This window comes from Salvelinus fontinalis, unplaced genomic scaffold (genome assembly GCF_029448725.1).
Source record: "Salvelinus fontinalis isolate EN_2023a unplaced genomic scaffold, ASM2944872v1 scaffold_1082, whole genome shotgun sequence".
In the NCBI taxonomy this organism is placed as follows: Eukaryota; Metazoa; Chordata; class Actinopteri; order Salmoniformes; family Salmonidae; genus Salvelinus; species Salvelinus fontinalis.
In genome coordinates, this window is record NW_026601291.1 from 32732 (window position 1) to 55087 (window position 22356).

Consider the following 22356-nt stretch of genomic DNA (forward strand, 5'->3'; position numbering starts at 1 on the left):
TCCTTCGAGACGGATTTGAACCAGCGACTTAAGGATTTCAGCATTTAGCGTTCTACAGTCCTCCGCTCTACCAACTGAGCTATCGAAGGGACATGGAAAAACCACTGGAGCAAAAGGTACATGTTTGAACCGTAGCATTGAGTTGAATCTTTTCTACCAGATGTTGATCAACGTTGACCATTCAGCAATGGTGAGATTTCCGTGTATTGAGCGCTCGTCAGAACTGCCGAAATGTCCACAAACGGGTCTTTCCAGGCACAACTTTCTTCAATTATGGAGACGCTGATGACGTCTGCCGTTGCAGAGATTACAAAACGGGGTTACCAGTTTTGTGAATTTAGTATGTTATCGCACATATATACCATTTCAAATTGTTTGGTTTCCTCCAAACATAACAATGGTCATCATGGCCAAACAGTTCTATTTTTGTTTCATCAGACCAGAGGTCATTTCTCCAAAAAGTAGGACCTTTGTCCCCAAACTGTAGTCTGGCATTTTTATGGCGGGTTGGAGCAGTAGCTTCTTCCTTGCTGAGCGGCATTTCAGGTTCTGTTGACATAGGACTCGTTTGACTGTGGATATAGATACTTTTGTACCTGTTTCCTCCAGCATCTTCACAAGGTCCTTTGCTGTTCTTCTGGGATTGATTTGCACCTTTCGCACAAAAGTACGTTCATCTCTAGGAGACAGAACACGTCTCTTTCCTGAGAGGTATGAAGGCTGCGTGGCCCCATGGTGTTTATACTTGCGTACTATTTTTTGTTATTGATGAACGTGGTACCTTCAGGCGTTTGGAAATTGCTCCCAAGGATGAACCAGACTTGTGGAGGTCTACATTTTATTTCTGAGGTCTTTGCTGATTTCTTTTGATTTTCCCATGATGTCAAGCAAAGAGGCACTGAGTTTGAAGGTAGGCCATGAAATACATCTACAGGTACACCTCCAATTGACTCAAATGATGTCAATTAGCCTATCAGAAGCTTCTAAAGCCATGACATCATTTTCGGGATATTTCCAAGCTGTTTAAAGGCACAGCCAATTTAGTGTATGTAAACTTCTGACCCACTGGATTTGTTATACAGCGAACTAGAAGTGATATAATCTGTCTGTAAACAATTTTGGGAAAAACGACTTCAGGGAACTTGGTGTTCTGAATTGTTCTTTACTATTTTCTGAGTTAACTTGGATTCTTTCTTAATTAGGAAACTGGAAATGCACGTTTTATTCTCTATAGGGAATGTGCGAACAACAGGCAAATGTATATCTTATAGGTGCATTTATGAGGTTGGAAAAGGGTCCTCCTCAAGTCGGATTTCAGCATTTAGTGTTCTACGGTCCTCTGCTATACCAACTGAGCTATTGAATGTGGTGAATTGTGGATAAACTTGAAGTGTTTTGAATTCTTCTGTATGATTGGATTCGTACACCTAGACTATTCTTTAAGGAAACGTGAAATGCACATTTTATTCTCTATAGGGGGATGTGCGAACAACAGGTAAAAATAGTGTTTGGGGAGCATTGATGAGGCAGAAAAATGTTCCTCCTTCGAGCCGGATTTGAACCAGCGAACTAAGGATTTCAGCATTTAGCGTTCTACAGTCCTCCGCTCTACCAACTGAGCTATCAAAGGGACATGGAAAAACCATTGGAGCAAAAGGTACATGTTTCAACCGTAGCATTGACTTGAATCTTTTCTTACAGATGTTGATCAACGTTGACCATTCAGCAATGGTGAGATTTCCGTGTATTGAGCGCTCGTCAGAACTGCCGAAATGTCCACAAACGGGTCTTTCCAGGCACAACTTTCTTTAATTATGGAGACGCTGATGACGTCTGCCGTTGCAGAGATTACAAAACGGGGTTACCAGTTTTGTGAATTTAGTAGGTTATCGCACATATATACCATTTCAAATTATTTGGTTTCCTCCAAACATAACAATGGTCATCATGGCCAAACAGTTCTATTTTTGTTTCATCAGACCAGAGGACATTTCTCCAAAAAGTAGGATCTTTGTCCCCAAACTGTAGTCTGGCATTTTGATGGCGGGTTGGATCAGTAGCTTCTTCCTTGCTGAGCGGCATTTCAGGTTCTGTTGACATAGGACTCGTTTGACTGTGGATATAGATACTCTTGTACCTGTTTCCTCCAGCATCTTCACAAGGTCCTTTGCTGTTCTTCTGGGATTGATTTGCACTTTTCGCACAAAAGTACGTTCATCTCTAGGAGACAGAACACGTCTCTTTCCTGAGAGGTATGAAGGCTGCGTGGCCCCATGGTGTTTATACTTGCGTACTATTTTTTGTTATTGATGAACGTGGTACCTTCAGGCGTTTGGAAATTGCTCCCAAGGATGAACCAGACTTGTGGAGGTCTACATTTTATTTCTGAGGTCTTGGCTGATTTCTTTTGATTTTCCCATGATGTCAAGCAAAGAGGCACTGAGTTTGAAGGTAGGCCATGAAATACATCTACAGGTACACCTCCAATTGACTCAAATGATGTCAATTAGCCTATCAGAAGCTTCTAAAGCCATGACATCATTTTCGGGATATTTCCAAGCTGTTTAAAGGCACAGCCAAATTAGTGTATGTAAACTTCTGACCCACTGGATTTGTTATACAGTGAACTAGAAGTGATATAATCTGTCTGTAAACAATTTTGGGAAAAATGACTTCAGGGAACTTGGTGTTCTGAATTGTTCTTTACTATTTTCTGAGTTAACTTGGATTCTTTCTTAATTAGGAAACTGGAAATGCACGTTGTATTCTCTATAGGGAATGTGCGAACAACAGGCAAATGTATATCTTATAGGTGCATTTATGAGGTTGGAAAAGGGTCCTCCTCAAGTCGGATTTCAGCATTTAGTGTTCTACGGTCCTCTGCTATACCAACTGAGCTATTGAATGTGGTGAATTGTGGATAAACTTGAAGTGTTTTGAATTCTTCTGTATGATTGGATTCGTACACCTAGACTATTCTTATAGGAAACGTGAAATGCACATTTTATTCTCTATAGGGGGATGTGCGAACAACAGGTAAAAATAGTGTTTGGGGCGCATTGATGAGGCAGAAAAATGTTCTTCCTTCGAGCCGGATTTGAACCAGCGAACTTAAGGATTTCAGCATTTAGCGTTCTACAGTCCTCCGCTCTACCAACTGAGCTATCGAAGGGACATGGAAAAACCACTGGAGCAAAAGGTACATGTTTCAACCGTAGCATTGACTTGAATCTTTTCTTACCAGATGTTGATCAACGTTGACCATTCAGCAATGGTGAGATTTCCGTGTATTGAGCGCTCGTCAGAACTGCCGAAATGTCCACAAACGGGTCTTTCCAGGCACAACTTTCTTCAATTATGGAGACGCTGATGACGTCTGCCGTTGCAGAGATTACAAAACGGGGTTACCAGTTTTGTGAATTTAGTAGGTTATCGCACATATATACCATTTCAAATTGTTTGGTTTCCTCCAAACATAACAATGGTCATCATGGCCAAACAGTTCTATTTTTGTTTCATCAGACCAGAGGTCATTTCTCCAAAAAGTAGGATCTTTGTCCCCAAACTGTAGTCTGGCATTTTGATGGCGGGTTGGATCAGTAGCTTCTTCCTTGCTGAGCGGCATTTCAGGTTCTGTTGACATAGGACTCGTTTGACTGTGGATATAGATACTCTTGTACCTGTTTCCTCCAGCATCTTCACAAGGTCCTTTGCTGTTCTTCTGGGATTGATTTGCACTTTTCGCACAAAAGTACGTTCATCTCTAGGAGACAGAACACGTCTCTTTCCTGAGAGGTATGAAGGCTGCGTGGCCCCATGGTGTTTATACTTGCGTACTATTTTTTGTTATTGATGAACGTGGTACCTTCAGGCGTTTGGAAATTGCTCCCAAGGATGAACCAGACTTGTGGAGGTCTACATTTTATTTCTGAGGTCTTGGCTGATTTCTTTTGATTTTCCCATGATGTCAAGCAAAGAGGCACTGAGTTTGAAGGTAGGCCATGAAATACATCTACAGGTACACCTCCAATTGACTCAAATGATGTCAATTAGCCTATCAGAAGCTTCTAAAGCCATGACATCATTTTCGGGATATTTCCAAGCTGTTTAAAGGCACATTCAATTTAGTGTATGTAAACTTCTGACCCACTGGATTTGTTATACAGCGAACTAGAAGTGATATAATCTGTCTGTAAACAATTTTGGGAAAAACGACTTCAGGGAACTTGGTGTTCTGAATTGTTCTTTACTATTTTCTGAGTTAACTTGGATTCTTTCTTAATTAGGAAACTGGAAATGCACGTTTTATTCTCTATAGGGAATGTGCGAACAACAGGCAAATGTATATCTTATAGGTGCATTTATGAGGTTGGAAAAGGGTCCTCCTCAAGTCGGATTTCAGCATTTAGTGTTCTACGGTCCTCTGCTATACCAACTGAGCTATTGAATGTGGTGAATTGTGGATAAACTTGAAGTGTTTTGAATTCTTCTGTATGATTGGATTCGTACACCTAGACTATTCTTTAAGGAAACGTGAAATGCACATTTTATTCTCTATAGGGGGATGTGCGAACAACAGGTAAAAATAGTGTTTGGGGCGCATTGATGAGGCAGAAAAATGTTCGTCCTTCGAGCCGGATTTGAACCAGCGACCTAAGGATTTCAGCATTAACCTGTCTAGGATCAGCGTGGCGCTAGCGGCCCCCCCCCCCCCCCCCCCCCCCCCCCCCCCCACTGAAAAACCAGTGCCGCGAAATTCAAAAAAAATATTTTTTTAAAATATTTAACTTTCACACATTAAAGTCCAATACAGCTAATGAAAGACACAGATCTTATGAATCCAGTCAACATTTCCGATTTTTAAAATGTTTTACAGGGAAGACACAATATGTAAAGATGTACATCTATTACCTAAAAACACATTAGCATAATCCACCATCTTTTATTTGTCCACCAACACCAGTAGCCATCACCAATTCGGCTAAACTAAGATATTTATAGCCCCTAACCAACAAAAAAACTCATTAGATGACAGTCTGATAACATATTTATGGTATGGGATAGGTTTTGTTAGAAAAAAGTGCATATTTCAGGTATATGGCATAGTTTACAATTGCACCCACCATCACAAATGGACTAGAATAATTACAATGAGCAACGTGTTTACCTAACTACTAATCATCAAACATTTCGTAAAAATACACAGCATACACGAATCGAAAGACACAGATCCTGTGAATACAGACAATATTTCAGATTTTCTAAGTGTCTTACAGCGAAAACACAATAAATCGTTATATTAGCATAGCACATAGCACATAGCAGCCCAGCATTGATTCTAGCCAAAGTGGGCGATAACGTCAACATCGCCAAAAATATATACATTTTTTCACTAACCTTCTCAGAATTCTTCAGATGACACTCCTGTAACATCATATTACACAATCCATATAGAGTTTGATCGAAAATGTTTATATTTAGCCACCAAAATCATGGTTAGACAATGTGAAATGTAGACAAGCTGGTAAAGAAAATGTCCTTGCGCCACTTAGACAGTGATCTACTCTTATACATAAATACTCATAAACGTGACTAAAAAATATAGGGTGGACAGGGATTGATAGACAATTTAATTCTTAATACAATTGCGTTATTACATTTTTTAATTTATCCTTACTTTTCAATACAGTTTGCGCCAAGCGAAGCTACGTCAAAAAACATGGCGTCCTAAGCCACTAAAATGTTTCGACAGAAACACGATTTATCATAATAAAAATGTCCTACCTTGAGCTGTTCTTCCATCAGTATCTTGGGCAAAGGATCCTTTCTTGGGAGAAATCGTCTTTTGGTGGAAAGCTGTCCTCTTGCCATGTGGAAAAGTCAACTGCGTTCGGGATGAACTGAAAAGCGTGCCCAACTTTTCACATCGTTGCAAAAATAAATGTCCCAAAATCGCACTAAACGGATATAAATTGCTATAAAACGCTTTAAATTAACTACCTTATGATGTTTTTAACTCCTATAACGAGTGAAAAGATGACCGGAGAAATATAACAGGCTAAACTAACGCTTGGAACAGGTGCGCGCCGGTGTCCACTTTGCTCATGACGCAGCTCCCAAAGAATGACTAGCTTCAGGGTTTTTTCATTTGTAGGGCCTGTGAACGTGCAATCGACCCCGTTGGAATCGTCATCACGTAAAGGCATCCAGGGGAAGACGTAAGAAGTGTCCGTATAGTCATAGCAACGACAGTGCCCTTTTAAATGACTTCAGAAGAGTGGCCAACATTTCTCAAATCTGACTCCATGTCAGGGAAATTGCTGTAGAATGGGCTCTGTTCCACTTAGAGACAAAATTTCAACTCCTATAGAAACTATAGACTGTTTTCTATCCAATAATAATAATAATATGCATATTGTACGATCAAAGATTTTGTGGGAAGCCGTTTAAAAAATTAGCCACATTAGCATAAGTAGTCTAAACAGCGCCCCCATCCCCAACAGGTTAAGCATTCTACAGTCCTCCGCTCTACCAACTGAGCTATCGATGGGACATGAAAAATCCATTGGAGCAAAAGGTACATGTTTGAACCGTAGCATTGAGTTGAATCTTTTCTACCAGATGTTGATCAACGTTGACCATTCAGCAATGGTGAGATTTCCGTGTATTGAGCGCTCGTCAGAACTGCCGAAATGTCCACAAACGGGTCTTTCCAGGCACAACTTTCTTCAATTATGGAGACGCTGATGACGTCTGCCGTTGCAGAGATTACAAAACGGGGTTACCAGTTTTGTGAATTTAGTAGGTTATCGCACATATATACCATTTCAAATTGTTTGGTTTCCTCCAAACATAACAATGGTCATCATGGCCAAACAGTTCTATTTTTGTTTCATCAGACCAGAGGACATTTCTCCAAAAAGTAGGATCTTTGTCCCCAAACTGTAGTCTGGCAATTTTATGGCGGGTTGGAGCAGTAGCTTCTTCCTTGCTGAGCGGCATTTCAGGTTCTGTTGACATAGGACTCGTTTGACTGTGGATATAGATACTTTTGTACCTGTTTCCTCCAGCATCTTCACAAGGTCCTTTGCTGTTCTTCTGGGATTGATTTGCACTTTTCGCACAAAAGTACGTTCATCTCTAGGAGACAGAACACGTCTCTTTCCTGAGCGGTATGAAGGCTGCGTGGTCCCATGGTGTTTATACTTGCGTACTATTTTTTGTTATTGATGAACGTGGTACCTTCAGGCGTTTGGAAATTGCTCCCAAGGATGAACCAGACTTGTGGAGGTCTATATTTTATTTCTGAGGTCTTGGCTGATTTCTTTTGATTTTCCCATGATGTCAAGCAAAGAGGCACTGAGTTTGAAGGTAGGCCATGAAATACATCTACAGGTACACCTCCAATTGACTCAAATGATGTCAATTAGCCTATCAGAAGCTTCTAAAGCCATGACATCATTTTCGGGATATTTCCAAGCTGTTTAAAGGCACATTCAATTTAGTGTATGTAAACTTCTGACCCACTGGATTTGTTATACAGCGAACTAGAAGTGATATAATCTGTCTGTAAACAATTTTGGGAAAAACGACTTCAGGGAACTTGGTGTTCTGAATTGTTCTTTACTATTTTCTGAGTTAACTTGGATTCTTTCTTAATTAGGAAACTGGAAATGCACGTTTTATTCTCTATAGGGAATGTGCGAACAACAGGCAAATGTATATCTTATAGGTGCATTTATGAGGTAGGAAAGGGGTCCTCCTCAAGTCGGATTTCAGCATTTAGTGTTCTACGGTCCTCTGCTATACCAACTGAGCTATTGAATGTGGTGAATTGTGGATAAACTTGAAGTGTTTTGAATTCTTCTGTATGATTGGATTCGTACACCTAGACTATTCTTATAGGAAACGTGAAATGCACATTTTATTCTCTATAGGGGGATGTGCGAACAACAGGTAAAAATAGTGTTTGGGGCGCATTGATGAGGCAGAAAAATGTTCGTCCTTCGAGCCAGATTTGAACCAGCGGCCTAAGGATTTCAGCATTAAGCATTCTACAGTCCTCCGCTCTACCAACTGAGCAATCGAAGGGACACGAAAAATCCATTGGAGCAAAAGGTACATGTTTGAACCGTAGCATTGAGTTGAATCTTTTCTACCAGATGTTGATCAACGTTGACCATTCAGCAATGGTGAGATTTCCGTGTATTGAGCGCTCGTCAGAACTGCCGAAATGTCCACAAATGGGTCTTTCCAGGCACAACTTTCTTCAATTATGGAGACGCTGATGACGTCTGCCGTTGCAGAGATTACAAAACGGGGTTACCAGTTTTGTGAATTTAGTAGGTTATCGCACATATATACCATTTCAAATTGTTTGGTTTCCTCCAAACATAACAATGGTCATCATGGCCAAACAGTTCTATTTTTGTTTCATCAGACCAGAGGACATTTCTCCAAAAAGTAGGATCTTTGTCCCCAAACTGTAGTCTGGCAATTTTATGGCGGGTTGGAGCAGTAGCTTCTTCCTTGCTGAGCGGCATTTCAGGTTCTGTTGACATAGGACTCGTTTGACTGTGGATATAGATACTTTTGTACCTGTTTCCTCCAGCATCTTCACAAGGTCCTTTGCTGTTCTTCTGGGATTGATTTGCACTTTTCGCACAAAAGTACGTTCATCTCTAGGAGACAGAACACGTCTCTTTCCTGAGCTGTATGAAGGCTGCGTGGTCCCATGGTGTTTATACTTGCGTACTATTTTTTGTTATTGATGAACGTGGTACCTTCAGGCGTTTGGAAATTGCTCCCAAGGATGAACCAGACTTGTGGAGGTCTATATTTTATTTCTGAGGTCTTGGCTGATTTCTTTTGATTTTCCCATGATGTCAAGCAAAGAGGCACTGAGTTTGAAGGTAGGCCATGAAATACATCTACAGGTACACCTCCAATTGACTCAAATGATGTCAATTAGCCTATCAGAAGCTTCTAAAGCCATGACATCATTTTCGGGATATTTCCAAGCTGTTTAAAGGCACAGCCAATTTAGTGTATGTAAACTTCTGACCCACTGGATTTGTTATACAGTGAACTAGAAGTGATATAATCTGTCTGTAAACAATTTTGGGAAAAATGACTACAGGGAACTTGGTGTTCTGAATTGTTCTTTACTATTTTCTGAGTTAACTTGGATTCTTTCTTAATTAGGAAACTGGAAATGCACGTTTTATTCTCTATAGGAAATGTGCGAACAACAGGCAAATGTATATCTTATAGGTGCATTTATGAGGTAGGAAAAGGGTCCTCCTCAAGTCGGATTTCAGCATTTAGTGTTCTACGGTCCTCTGCTATACCAACTGAGCTATTGAATGTGGTGAATTGTGGATAAACTTGAAGTGTTTTGAATTCTTCTGTATGATTGGATTCGTACACCTAGACTATTCTTATAGGAAACGTGAAATGCACATTTTATTCTCTATAGGGGGATGTGCGAACAACAGGTAAAAATAGTGTTTGGGGCGCATTGATGAGGCTGAAAAATGTTCGTCCTTCGAGCCAGACTTGAACCAGCGACCTAAGGATTTCAGCATTTAGCGTTCTACAGTCCTCCGCTCTACCAAATGCGCTATCGAAGGGACATGGAAAAATCATGGAGCAAAAGGTACATGTTTGAACCGTAGCATTGAGTTGAATCTTTTCTACCAGATGTTGATCAACGTTGACCATTCAGCAATGGTGAAATGTCCGTGTATTGAGCGCTCGTCAGAACTGCCGAAATGTCCACAAACGGGTCTTTCCAGGCACAACTTTCTTCAATTATGGAGACGCTGATGACGTCTGCCGTTGCAGAGATTACAAAACGGGGTTACCAGTTTTGTGAATTTAGTAGGTTATCGCACATATATACCATTTCAAATTGTTTGGTTTCCTCCAAACATAACAATGGTCATCATGGCCAAACAGTTCTATTTTTGTTTCATCAGACCAGAGGACATTTCTCCAAAAAGTAGGATCTTTGTCCCCAAACTGTAGTCTGGCAATTTTATGGCGGGTTGGAGCAGTAGCTTCTTCCTTGCTGAGCGGCATTTCAGGTTCTGTTGACATAGGACTCGTTTGACTGTGGATATAGATACTTTTGTACCTGTTTCCTCCAGCATCTTCACAAGGTCCTTTGCTGTTCTTCTGGGATTGATTTGCACTTTTCGCACAAAAGTACGTTCATCTCTAGGAGACAGAACACGTCTCTTTCCTGAGCGGTATGAAGGCTGCGTGGTCCCATGGTGTTTATACTTGCGTACTATTTTTTGTTATTGATGAACGTGGTACCTTCAGGCGTTTGGAAATTGCTCCCAAGGATGAACCAGACTTGTGGAGGTCTATATTTTATTTCTGAGGTCTTGGCTGATTTCTTTTGATTTTCCCATGATGTCAAGCAAAGAGGCACTGAGTTTGAAGGTAGGCCATGAAATACATCTACAGGTACACCTCCAATTGACTCAAATGATGTCAATTAGCCTATCAGAAGCTTCTAAAGCCATGACATCATTTTCGGGATATTTCCAAGCTGTTTAAAGGCACAGCCAATTTAGTGTATGTAAACTTCTGACCCACTGGATTTGTTATACAGTGAACTAGAAGTGATATAATCTGTCTGTAAACAATTTTGGGAAAAATGACTTCAGGGAACTTGGTGTTCTGAATTGTTCTTTACTATTTTCTGAGTTAACTTGGATTCTTTCTTAATTAGGAAACTGGAAATGCACGTTTTATTCTCTATAGGGAATGTGCGAACAACAGGCAAATGTATATCTTATAGGTGCATTTATGAGGTAGGAAAAGGGTCCTCCTCAAGTCGGATTTCAGCATTTAGTGTTCTACGGTCCTCTGCTATACCAACTGAGCTATTGAATGTGGTGAATTGTGGATAAACTTGAAGTGTTTTGAATTCTTCTGTATGATTGGATTCGTACACCTAGACTATTCTTATAGGAAACGTGAAATGCACATTTTATTCTCTATAGGGGGATGTGCGAACAACAGGTAAAAATAGTGTTTGGGGCGCATTGATGAGGCAGAAAAATGTTCGTCCTTCGAGCCAGATTTGAACCAGCGACCTAAGGATTTCAGCATTAAGCATTCTACAGTCCTCCGCTCTACCAACTGAGCTATCGAAGGGACATGAAAAATCCATTGGAGCAAAAGGTACATGTTTGAACCGTAGCATTGAGTTGAATCTTTTCTACCAGATGTTGATCAACGTTGACCATTCAGCAATGGTGAGATTTCCGTGTATTGAGCGCTCGTCAGAACTGCCGAAATGTCCACAAACGGGTCTTTCCAGGCACAACTTTCTTCAATTATGGAGACGCTGATGACGTCTGCCGTTGCAGAGATTACAAAACGGGGTTACCAGTTTTGTGAATTTAGTAGGTTATCGCACATATATACCATTTCAAATTGTTTGGTTTCCTCCAAACATAACAATGGTCATCATGGCCAAACAGTTCTATTTTTGTTTCATCAGACCAGAGGACATTTCTCCAAAAAGTAGGATCTTTGTCCCCAAACTGTAGTCTGGCAATTTTATGGCGGGTTGGAGCAGTAGCTTCTTCCTTGCTGAGCGGCATTTCAGGTTCTGTTGACATAGGACTCGTTTGACTGTGGATATAGATACTTTTGTACCTGTTTCCTCCAGCATCTTCACAAGGTCCTTTGCTGTTCTTCTGGGATTGATTTGCACTTTTCGCACAAAAGTACGTTCATCTCTAGGAGACAGAACACGTCTCTTTCCTGAGCGGTATGAAGGCTGCGTGGTCCCATGGTGTTTATACTTGCGTACTATTTTTTGTTATTGATGAACGTGGTACCTTCAGGCGTTTGGAAATTGCTCCCAAGGATGAACCAGACTTGTGGAGGTCTATATTTTATTTCTGAGGTCTTGGCTGATTTCTTTTGATTTTCCCATGATGTCAAGCAAAGAGGCACTGAGTTTGAAGGTAGGCCATGAAATACATCTACAGGTACACCTCCAATTGACTCAAATGATGTCAATTAGCCTATCAGAAGCTTCTAAAGCCATGACATCATTTTCGGGATATTTCCAAGCTGTTTAAAGGCACAGCCAATTTAGTGTATGTAAACTTCTGACCCACTGGATTTGTTATACAGTGAACTAGAAGTGATATAATCTGTCTGTAAACAATTTTGGGAAAAATGACTTCAGGGAACTTGGTGTTCTGAATTGTTCTTTACTATTTTCTGAGTTAACTTGGATTCTTTCTTAATTAGGAAACTGGAAATGCACGTTTTATTCTCTATAGGGAATGTGCGAACAACAGGCAAATGTATATCTTATAGGTGCATTTATGAGGTAGGAAAAGGGTCCTCCTCAAGTCGGATTTCAGCATTTAGTGTTCTACGGTCCTCTGCTATACCAACTGAGCTATTGAATGTGGTGAATTGTGGATAAACTTGAAGTGTTTTGAATTCTTCTGTATGATTGGATTCGTACACCTAGACTATTCTTATAGGAAACGTGAAATGCACATTTTATTCTCTATAGGGGGATGTGCGAACAACAGGTAAAAATAGTGTTTGGGGCGCATTGATGAGGCAGAAAAATGTTCGTCCTTCGAGCCAGATTTGAACCAGCGACCTAAGGATTTCAGCATTAAGCATTCTACAGTCCTCCGCTCTACCAACTGAGCTATCGAAGGGACATGAAAAATCCATTGGAGCAAAAGGTACATGTTTGAACCGTAGCATTGAGTTGAATCTTTTCTACCAGATGTTGATCAACGTTGACCATTCAGCAATGGTGAGATTTCCGTGTATTGAGCGCTCGTCAGAACTGCCGAAATGTCCACAAACGGGTCTTTCCAGGCACAACTTTCTTCAATTATGGAGACGCTGATGACGTCTGCCGTTGCAGAGATTACAAAACGGGGTTACCAGTTTTGTGAATTTAGTAGGTTATCGCACATATATACCATTTCAAATTGTTTGGTTTCCTCCAAACATAACAATGGTCATCATGGCCAAACAGTTCTATTTTTGTTTCATCAGACCAGAGGACATTTCTCCAAAAAGTAGGATCTTTGTCCCCAAACTGTAGTCTGGCAATTTTATGGCGGGTTGGAGCAGTAGCTTCTTCCTTGCTGAGCGGCATTTCAGGTTCTGTTGACATAGGACTCGTTTGACTGTGGATATAGATACTTTTGTACCTGTTTCCTCCAGCATCTTCACAAGGTCCTTTGCTGTTCTTCTGGGATTGATTTGCACTTTTCGCACAAAAGTACGTTCATCTCTAGGAGACAGAACACGTCTCTTTCCTGAGCGGTATGAAGGCTGCGTGGTCCCATGGTGTTTATACTTGCGTACTATTTTTTGTTATTGATGAACGTGGTACCTTCAGGCGTTTGGAAATTGCTCCCAAGGATGAACCAGACTTGTGGAGGTCTATATTTTATTTCTGAGGTCTTGGCTGATTTCTTTTGATTTTCCCATGATGTCAAGCAAAGAGGCACTGAGTTTGAAGGTAGGCCATGAAATACATCTACAGGTACACCTCCAATTGACTCAAATGATGTCAATTAGCCTATCAGAAGCTTCTAAAGCCATGACATCATTTTCGGGATATTTCCAAGCTGTTTAAAGGCACAGCCAATTTAGTGTATGTAAACTTCTGACCCACTGGATTTGTTATACAGTGAACTAGAAGTGATATAATCTGTCTGTAAACAATTTTGGGAAAAATGACTTCAGGGAACTTGGTGTTCTGAATTGTTCTTTACTATTTTCTGAGTTAACTTGGATTCTTTCTTAATTAGGAAACTGGAAATGCACGTTTTATTCTCTATAGGGAATGTGCGAACAACAGGCAAATGTATATCTTATAGGTGCATTTATGAGGTAGGAAAAGGGTCCTCCTCAAGTCGGATTTCAGCATTTAGTGTTCTACGGTCCTCTGCTATACCAACTGAGCTATTGAATGTGGTGAATTGTGGATAAACTTGAAGTGTTTTGAATTCTTCTGTATGATTGGATTCGTACACCTAGACTATTCTTATAGGAAACGTGAAATGCACATTTTATTCTCTATAGGGGGATGTGCGAACAACAGGTAAAAATAGTGTTTGGGGCGCATTGATGAGGCAGAAAAATGTTCGTCCTTCGAGCCAGATTTGAACCAGCGACCTAAGGATTTCAGCATTAAGCATTCTACAGTCCTCCGCTCTACCAACTGAGCTATCGAAGGGACATGAAAAATCCATTGGAGCAAAAGGTACATGTTTGAACCGTAGCATTGAGTTGAATCTTTTCTACCAGATGTTGATCAACGTTGACCATTCAGCAATGGTGAGATTTCCGTGTATTGAGCGCTCGTCAGAACTGCCGAAATGTCCACAAACGGGTCTTTCCAGGCACAACTTTCTTCAATTATGGAGACGCTGATGACGTCTGCCGTTGCAGAGATTACAAAACGGGGTTACCAGTTTTGTGAATTTAGTAGGTTATCGCACATATATACCATTTCAAATTGTTTGGTTTCCTCCAAACATAACAATGGTCATCATGGCCAAACAGTTCTATTTTTGTTTCATCAGACCAGAGGACATTTCTCCAAAAAGTAGGATCTTTGTCCCCAAACTGTAGTCTGGCAATTTTATGGCGGGTTGGAGCAGTAGCTTCTTCCTTGCTGAGCGGCATTTCAGGTTCTGTTGACATAGGACTCGTTTGACTGTGGATATAGATACTTTTGTACCTGTTTCCTCCAGCATCTTCACAAGGTCCTTTGCTGTTCTTCTGGGATTGATTTGCACTTTTCGCACAAAAGTACGTTCATCTCTAGGAGACAGAACACGTCTCTTTCCTGAGCGGTATGAAGGCTGCGTGGTCCCATGGTGTTTATACTTGCGTACTATTTTTTGTTATTGATGAACGTGGTACCTTCAGGCGTTTGGAAATTGCTCCCAAGGATGAACCAGACTTGTGGAGGTCTATATTTTATTTCTGAGGTCTTGGCTGATTTCTTTTGATTTTCCCATGATGTCAAGCAAAGAGGCACTGAGTTTGAAGGTAGGCCATGAAATACATCTACAGGTACACCTCCAATTGACTCAAATGATGTCAATTAGCCTATCAGAAGCTTCTAAAGCCATGACATCATTTTCGGGATATTTCCAAGCTGTTTAAAGGCACATTCAATTTAGTGTATGTAAACTTCTGACCCACTGGATTTGTTATACAGTGAACTAGAAGTGATATAATCTGTCTGTAAACAATTTTGGGAAAAATGACTTCAGGGAACTTGGTGTTCTGAATTGTTCTTTACTATTTTCTGAGTTAACTTGGATTCTTTCTTAATTAGGAAACTGGAAATGCACGTTTTATTCTCTATAGGGAATGTGCGAACAACAGGCAAATGTATATCTTATAGGTGCATTTATGAGGTAGGAAAAGGGTCCTCCTCAAGTCGGATTTCAGCATTTAGTGTTCTACGGTCCTCTGCTATACCAACTGAGCTATTGAATGTGGTGAATTGTGGATAAACTTGAAGTGTTTTGAATTCTTCTGTATGATTGGATTCGTACACCTAGACTATTCTTATAGGAAACGTGAAATGCACATTTTATTCTCTATAGGGGGATGTGCGAACAACAGGTAAAAATAGTGTTTGGGGCGCATTGATGAGGCAGAAAAATGTTCGTCCTTCGAGCCGGATTTGAACCAGCGACCTAAGGATTTCAGCATTAAGCATTCTACAGTCCTCCGCTCTACCAACTGAGCTATCGAAGGGACATGAAAAATCCATTGGAGCAAAAGGTACATGTTTGAACCGTAGCATTGAGTTGAATCTTTTCTACCAGATGTTGATCAACGTTGACCATTCAGCAATGGTGAGATTTCCGTGTATTGAGCGCTCGTCAGAACTGCCGAAATGTCCACAAACGGGTCTTTCCAGGCACAACTTTCTTCAATTATGGAGACGCTGATGACGTCTGCCGTTGCAGAGATTACAAAACGGGGTTACCAGTTTTGTGAATTTAGTAGGTTATCGCACATATATACCATTTCAAATTGTTTGGTTTCCTCCAAACATAACAATGGTCATCATGGCCAAACAGTTCTATTTTTGTTTCATCAGACCAGAGGACATTTCTCCAAAAAGTAGGATCTTTGTCCCCAAACTGTAGTCTGGCAATTTTATGGCGGGTTGGAGCAGTAGCTTCTTCCTTGCTGAGCGGCATTTCAGGTTCTGTTGACATAGGACTCGTTTGACTGTGGATATAGATACTTTTGTACCTGTTTCCTCCAGCATCTTCACAAGGTCCTTTGCTGTTCTTCTGGGATTGATTTGCACTTTTCGCACAAAAGTACGTTCATCTCTAGGAGACAGAACACGTCTCTTTCCTGAGCGGTATGAAGGCTGCGTGGTCCCATGGTGTTTATACTTGCGTACTATTTTTTGTTATTGATGAACGTGGTACCTTCAGGCGTTTGGAAATTGCTCCCAAGGATGAACCAGACTTGTGGAGGTCTATATTTTATTTCTGAGGTCTTGGCTGATTTCTTTTGATTTTCCCATGATGTCAAGCAAAGAGGCACTGAGTTTGAAGGTAGGCCATGAAATACATCTACAGGTACACCTCCAATTGACTCAAATGATGTCAATTAGCCTATCAGAAGCTTCTAAAGCCATGACATCATTTTCGGGATATTTCCAAGCTGTTTAAAGGCACAGCCAATTTAGTGTATGTAAACTTCTGACCCACTGGATTTGTTATACAGTGAACTAGAAGTGATATAATCTGTCTGTAAACAATTTTGGGAAAAATGACTTCAGGGAACTTGGTGTTCTGAATTGTTCTTTACTATTTTCTGAGTTAACTTGGATTCTTTCTTAATTAGGAAACTGGAAATGCACGTTTTATTCTCTATAGGGAATGTGCGAACAACAGGCAAATGTATATCTTATAGGTGCATTTATGAGGTAGGAAAAGGGTCCTCCTCAAGTCGGATTTCAGCATTTAGTGTTCTACGGTCCTCTGCTATACCAACTGAGCTATTGAATGTGGTGAATTGTGGATAAACTTGAAGTGTTTTGAATTCTTCTGTATGATTGGATTCGTACACCTAGACTATTCTTATAGGAAACGTGAAATGCACATTTTATTCTCTATAGGGGGATGTGCGAACAACAGGTAAAAATAGTGTTTGGGGCGCATTGATGAGGCAGAAAAATGTTCGTCCTTCGAGCCGGATTTGAACCAGCGACCTAAGGATTTCAGCATTAAGCATTCTACAGTCCTCCGCTCTACCAACTGAGCTATCGAAGGGACATGAAAAATCCATTGGAGCAAAAGGTACATGTTTGAACCGTAGCATTGAGTTGAATCTTTTCTACCAGATGTTGATCAACGTTGACCATTCAGCAATGGTGAGATTTCCGTGTATTGAGCGCTCGTCAGAACTGCCGAAATGTCCACAAACGGGTCTTTCCAGGCACAACTTTCTTCAATTATGGAGACGCTGATGACGTCTGCCGTTGCAGAGATTACAAAACGGGGTTACCAGTTTTGTGAATTTAGTAGGTTATCGCACATATATACCATTTCAAATTGTTTGGTTTCCTCCAAACATAACAATGGTCATCATGGCCAAACAGTTCTATTTTTGTTTCATCAGACCAGAGGACATTTCTCCAAAAAGTAGGATCTTTGTCCCCAAACTGTAGTCTGGCAATTTTATGGCGGGTTGGAGCAGTAGCTTCTTCCTTGCTGAGCGGCATTTCAGGTTCTGTTGACATAGGACTCGTTTGACTGTGGATATAGATACTTTTGTACCTGTTTCCTCCAGCATCTTCACAAGGTCCTTTGCTGTTCTTCTGGGATTGATTTGCACTTTTCGCACAAAAGTACGTTCATCTCTAGGAGACAGAACACGTCTCTTTCCTGAGCGGTATGAAGGCTGCGTGGTCCCATGGTGTTTATACTTGCGTACTATTTTTTGTTATTGATGAACGTGGTACCTTCAGGCGTTTGGAAATTGCTCCCAAGGATGAACCAGACTTGTGGAGGTCTATATTTTATTTCTGAGGTCTTGGCTGATTTCTTTTGATTTTCCCATGATGTCAAGCAAAGAGGCACTGAGTTTGAAGGTAGGCCATGAAATACATCTACAGGTACACCTCCAATTGACTCAAATGATGTCAATTAGCCTATCAGAAGCTTCTAAAGCCATGACATCATTTTCGGGATATTTCCAAGCTGTTTAAAGGCACAGCCAATTTAGTGTATGTAAACTTCTGACCCACTGGATTTGTTATACAGTGAACTAGAAGTGATATAATCTGTCTGTAAACAATTTTGGGAAAAATGACTTCAGGGAACTTGGTGTTCTGAATTGTTCTTTACTATTTTCTGAGTTAACTTGGATTCTTTCTTAATTAGGAAACTGGAAATGCACGTTTTATTCTCTATAGGGAATGTGCGAACAACAGGCAAATGTATATCTTATAGGTGCATTTATGAGGTAGGAAAAGGGTCCTCCTCAAGTCGGATTTCAGCATTTAGTGTTCTACGGTCCTCTGCTATACCAACTGAGCTATTGAATGTGGTGAATTGTGGATAAACTTGAAGTGTTTTGAATTCTTCTGTATGATTGGATTCGTACACCTAGACTATTCTTATAGGAAACGTGAAATGCACATTTTATTCTCTATAGGGGGATGTGCGAACAACAGGTAAAAATAGTGTTTGGGGCGCATTGATGAGGCAGAAAAATGTTCGTCCTTCGAGCCGGATTTGAACCAGCGACCTAAGGATTTCAGCATTAAGCATTCTACAGTCCTCCGCTCTACCAACTGAGCTATCGAAGGGACATGAAAAATCCATTGGAGCAAAAGGTACATGTTTGAACCGTAGCATTGAGTTGAATCTTTTCTACCAGATGTTGATCAACGTTGACCATTCAGCAATGGTGAGATTTCCGTGTATTGAGCGCTCGTCAGAACTGCCGAAATGTCCACAAACGGGTCTTTCCAGGCACAACTTTCTTCAATTATGGAGACGCTGATGACGTCTGCCGTTGCAGAGATTACAAAACGGGGTTACCAGTTTTGTGAATTTAGTAGGTTATCGCACATATATACCATTTCAAATTGTTTGGTTTCCTCCAAACATAACAATGGTCATCATGGCCAAACAGTTCTATTTTTGTTTCATCAGACCAGAGGACATTTCTCCAAAAAGTAGGATCTTTGTCCCCAAACTGTAGTCTGGCAATTTTATGGCGGGTTGGAGCAGTAGCTTCTTCCTTGCTGAGCGGCATTTCAGGTTCTGTTGACATAGGACTCGTTTGACTGTGGATATAGATACTTTTGTACCTGTTTCCTCCAGCATCTTCACAAGGTCCTTTGCTGTTCTTCTGGGATTGATTTGCACTTTTCGCACAAAAGTACGTTCATCTCTAGGAGACAGAACACGTCTCTTTCCTGAGCGGTATGAAGGCTGCGTGGTCCCATGGTGTTTATACTTGCGTACTATTTTTTGTTATTGATGAACGTGGTACCTTCAGGCGTTTGGAAATTGCTCCCAAGGATGAACCAGACTTGTGGAGGTCTATATTTTATTTCTGAGGTCTTGGCTGATTTCTTTTGATTTTCCCATGATGTCAAGCAAAGAGGCACTGAGTTTGAAGGTAGGCCATGAAATACATCTACAGGTACACCTCCAATTGACTCAAATGATGTCAATTAGCCTATCAGAAGCTTCTAAAGCCATGACATCATTTTCGGGATATTTCCAAGCTGTTTAAAGGCACATTCAATTTAGTGTATGTAAACTTCTGACCCACTGGATTTGTTATACAGTGAACTAGAAGTGATATAATCTGTCTGTAAACAATTTTGGGAAAAATGACTTCAGGGAACTTGGTGTTCTGAATTGTTCTTTACTATTTTCTGAGTTAACTTGGATTCTTTCTTAATTAGGAAACTGGAAATGCACGTTTTATTCTCTATAGGGAATGTGCGAACAACAGGCAAATGTATATCTTATAGGTGCATTTATGAGGTAGGAAAAGGGTCCTCCTCAAGTCGGATTTCAGCATTTAGTGTTCTACGGTCCTCTGCTATACCAACTGAGCTATTGAATGTGGTGAATTGTGGATAAACTTGAAGTGTTTTGAATTCTTCTGTATGATTGGATTCGTACACCTAGACTATTCTTATAGGAAACGTGAAATGCACATTTTATTCTCTATAGGGGGATGTGCGAACAACAGGTAAAAATAGTGTTTGGGGCGCATTGATGAGGCAGAAAAATGTTCGTCCTTCGAGCCAGGATTTGAACCAGCGACCTAAGGATTTCAGCATTAAGCATTCTACAGTCCTCCGCTCTACCAACTGAGCTATCGAAGGGACATGAAAAATCCATTGGAGCAAAAGGTACATGTTTGAACCGTAGCATTGAGTTGAATCTTTTCTACCAGATGTTGATCAACGTTGACCATTCAGCAATGGTGAGATTTCCGTGTATTGAGCGCTCGTCAGAACTGCCGAAATGTCCACAAACGGGTCTTTCCAGGCACAACTTTCTTCAATTATGGAGACGCTGATGACGTCTGCCGTTGCAGAGATTACAAAACGGGGTTACCAGTTTTGTGAATTTAGTAGGTTATCGCACATATATACCATTTCAAATTGTTTGGTTTCCTCCAAACATAACAATGGTCATCATGGCCAAACAGTTCTATTTTTGTTTCATCAGACCAGAGGACATTTCTCCAAAAAGTAGGATCTTTGTCCCCAAACTGTAGTCTGGCAATTTTATGGCGGGTTGGAGCAGTAGCTTCTTCCTTGCTGAGCGGCATTTCAGGTTCTGTTGACATAGGACTCGTTTGACTGTGGATATAGATACTTTTGTACCTGTTTCCTCCAGCATCTTCACAAGGTCCTTTGCTGTTCTTCTGGGATTGATTTGCACTTTTCGCACAAAAGTACGTTCATCTCTAGGAGACAGAACACGTCTCTTTCCTGAGCGGTATGAAGGCTGCGTGGTCCCATGGTGTTTATACTTGCGTACTATTTTTTGTTATTGATGAACGTGGTACCTTCAGGCGTTTGGAAATTGCTCCCAAGGATGAACCAGACTTGTGGAGGTCTATATTTTATTTCTGAGGTCTTGGCTGATTTCTTTTGATTTTCCCATGATGTCAAGCAAAGAGGCACTGAGTTTGAAGGTAGGCCATGAAATACATCTACAGGTACACCTCCAATTGACTCAAATGATGTCAATTAGCCTATCAGAAGCTTCTAAAGCCATGACATCATTTTCGGGATATTTCCAAGCTGTTTAAAGGCACATTCAATTTAGTGTATGTAAACTTCTGACCCACTGGATTTGTTATACAGTGAACTAGAAGTGATATAATCTGTCTGTAAACAATTTTGGGAAAAATGACTTCAGGGAACTTGGTGTTCTGAATTGTTCTTTACTATTTTCTGAGTTAACTTGGATTCTTTCTTAATTAGGAAACTGGAAATGCACGTTTTATTCTCTATAGGGAATGTGCGAACAACAGGCAAATGTATATCTTATAGGTGCATTTATGAGGTAGGAAAAGGGTCCTCCTCAAGTCGGATTTCAGCATTTAGTGTTCTACGGTCCTCTGCTATACCAACTGAGCTATTGAATGTGGTGAATTGTGGATAAACTTGAAGTGTTTTGAATTCTTCTGTATGATTGGATTCGTACACCTAGACTATTCTTATAGGAAACGTGAAATGCACATTTTATTCTCTATAGGGGGATGTGCGAACAACAGGTAAAAATAGTGTTTGGGGCGCATTGATGAGGCAGAAAAATGTTCGTCCTTCGAGCCGGATTTGAACCAGCGACCTAAGGATTTCAGCATTAAGCATTCTACAGTCCTCCGCTCTACCAACTGAGCTATCGAAGGGACATGAAAAATCCATTGGAGCAAAAGGTACATGTTTGAACCGTAGCATTGAGTTGAATCTTTTCTACCAGATGTTGATCAACGTTGACCATTCAGCAATGGTGAGATTTCCGTGTATTGAGCGCTCGTCAGAACTGCCGAAATGTCCACAAACGGGTCTTTCCAGGCACAACTTTCTTCAATTATGGAGACGCTGATGACGTCTGCCGTTGCAGAGATTACAAAACGGGGTTACCAGTTTTGTGAATTTAGTAGGTTATCGCACATATATACCATTTCAAATTGTTTGGTTTCCTCCAAACATAACAATGGTCATCATGGCCAAACAGTTCTATTTTTGTTTCATCAGACCAGAGGACATTTCTCCAAAAAGTAGGATCTTTGTCCCCAAACTGT

General features: G+C 40.6%; 12 non-coding genes across 12 annotated transcripts; all 12 read right to left on the reverse strand.

The window, feature by feature from the left end:
* trnay-gua (transfer RNA tyrosine (anticodon GUA)) lies at positions 1-89 on the reverse strand. The gene is given in 2 exon segments: positions 1-36; positions 53-89. It is a non-coding gene; the product is annotated as a tRNA-Tyr (tRNA).
* A 1452-nt stretch (positions 90-1541) lies between these two features.
* On the reverse strand, positions 1542-1630 carry trnay-gua (transfer RNA tyrosine (anticodon GUA)). Its single transcript is given in 2 exon segments — positions 1542-1577; positions 1594-1630. It is a non-coding gene; the product is annotated as a tRNA-Tyr (tRNA).
* A 1452-nt stretch (positions 1631-3082) lies between these two features.
* trnay-gua (transfer RNA tyrosine (anticodon GUA)) lies at positions 3083-3172 on the reverse strand. The gene is given in 2 exon segments: positions 3083-3119; positions 3136-3172. It is a non-coding gene; the product is annotated as a tRNA-Tyr (tRNA).
* Positions 3173-8002: 4830 nt separating this feature from the next.
* On the reverse strand, positions 8003-8091 carry trnay-gua (transfer RNA tyrosine (anticodon GUA)). The gene is given in 2 exon segments: positions 8003-8038; positions 8055-8091. It is a non-coding gene; the product is annotated as a tRNA-Tyr (tRNA).
* A 2992-nt stretch (positions 8092-11083) lies between these two features.
* Positions 11084-11172, reverse strand: trnay-gua (transfer RNA tyrosine (anticodon GUA)). The gene is given in 2 exon segments: positions 11084-11119; positions 11136-11172. It is a non-coding gene; the product is annotated as a tRNA-Tyr (tRNA).
* A 1452-nt stretch (positions 11173-12624) lies between these two features.
* trnay-gua (transfer RNA tyrosine (anticodon GUA)) lies at positions 12625-12713 on the reverse strand. The gene is given in 2 exon segments: positions 12625-12660; positions 12677-12713. It is a non-coding gene; the product is annotated as a tRNA-Tyr (tRNA).
* Positions 12714-14165: 1452 nt separating this feature from the next.
* On the reverse strand, positions 14166-14254 carry trnay-gua (transfer RNA tyrosine (anticodon GUA)). Its single transcript is given in 2 exon segments — positions 14166-14201; positions 14218-14254. It is a non-coding gene; the product is annotated as a tRNA-Tyr (tRNA).
* A 1452-nt stretch (positions 14255-15706) lies between these two features.
* Positions 15707-15795, reverse strand: trnay-gua (transfer RNA tyrosine (anticodon GUA)). Its single transcript is given in 2 exon segments — positions 15707-15742; positions 15759-15795. It is a non-coding gene; the product is annotated as a tRNA-Tyr (tRNA).
* A 1452-nt stretch (positions 15796-17247) lies between these two features.
* Positions 17248-17336, reverse strand: trnay-gua (transfer RNA tyrosine (anticodon GUA)). The gene is given in 2 exon segments: positions 17248-17283; positions 17300-17336. It is a non-coding gene; the product is annotated as a tRNA-Tyr (tRNA).
* A 1452-nt stretch (positions 17337-18788) lies between these two features.
* trnay-gua (transfer RNA tyrosine (anticodon GUA)) lies at positions 18789-18877 on the reverse strand. The gene is given in 2 exon segments: positions 18789-18824; positions 18841-18877. It is a non-coding gene; the product is annotated as a tRNA-Tyr (tRNA).
* Positions 18878-20329: 1452 nt separating this feature from the next.
* Positions 20330-20419, reverse strand: trnay-gua (transfer RNA tyrosine (anticodon GUA)). The gene is given in 2 exon segments: positions 20330-20366; positions 20383-20419. It is a non-coding gene; the product is annotated as a tRNA-Tyr (tRNA).
* Positions 20420-21871: 1452 nt separating this feature from the next.
* trnay-gua (transfer RNA tyrosine (anticodon GUA)) lies at positions 21872-21960 on the reverse strand. Its single transcript is given in 2 exon segments — positions 21872-21907; positions 21924-21960. It is a non-coding gene; the product is annotated as a tRNA-Tyr (tRNA).
* Between the last annotated feature and the right edge of the window lie 396 nt (positions 21961-22356).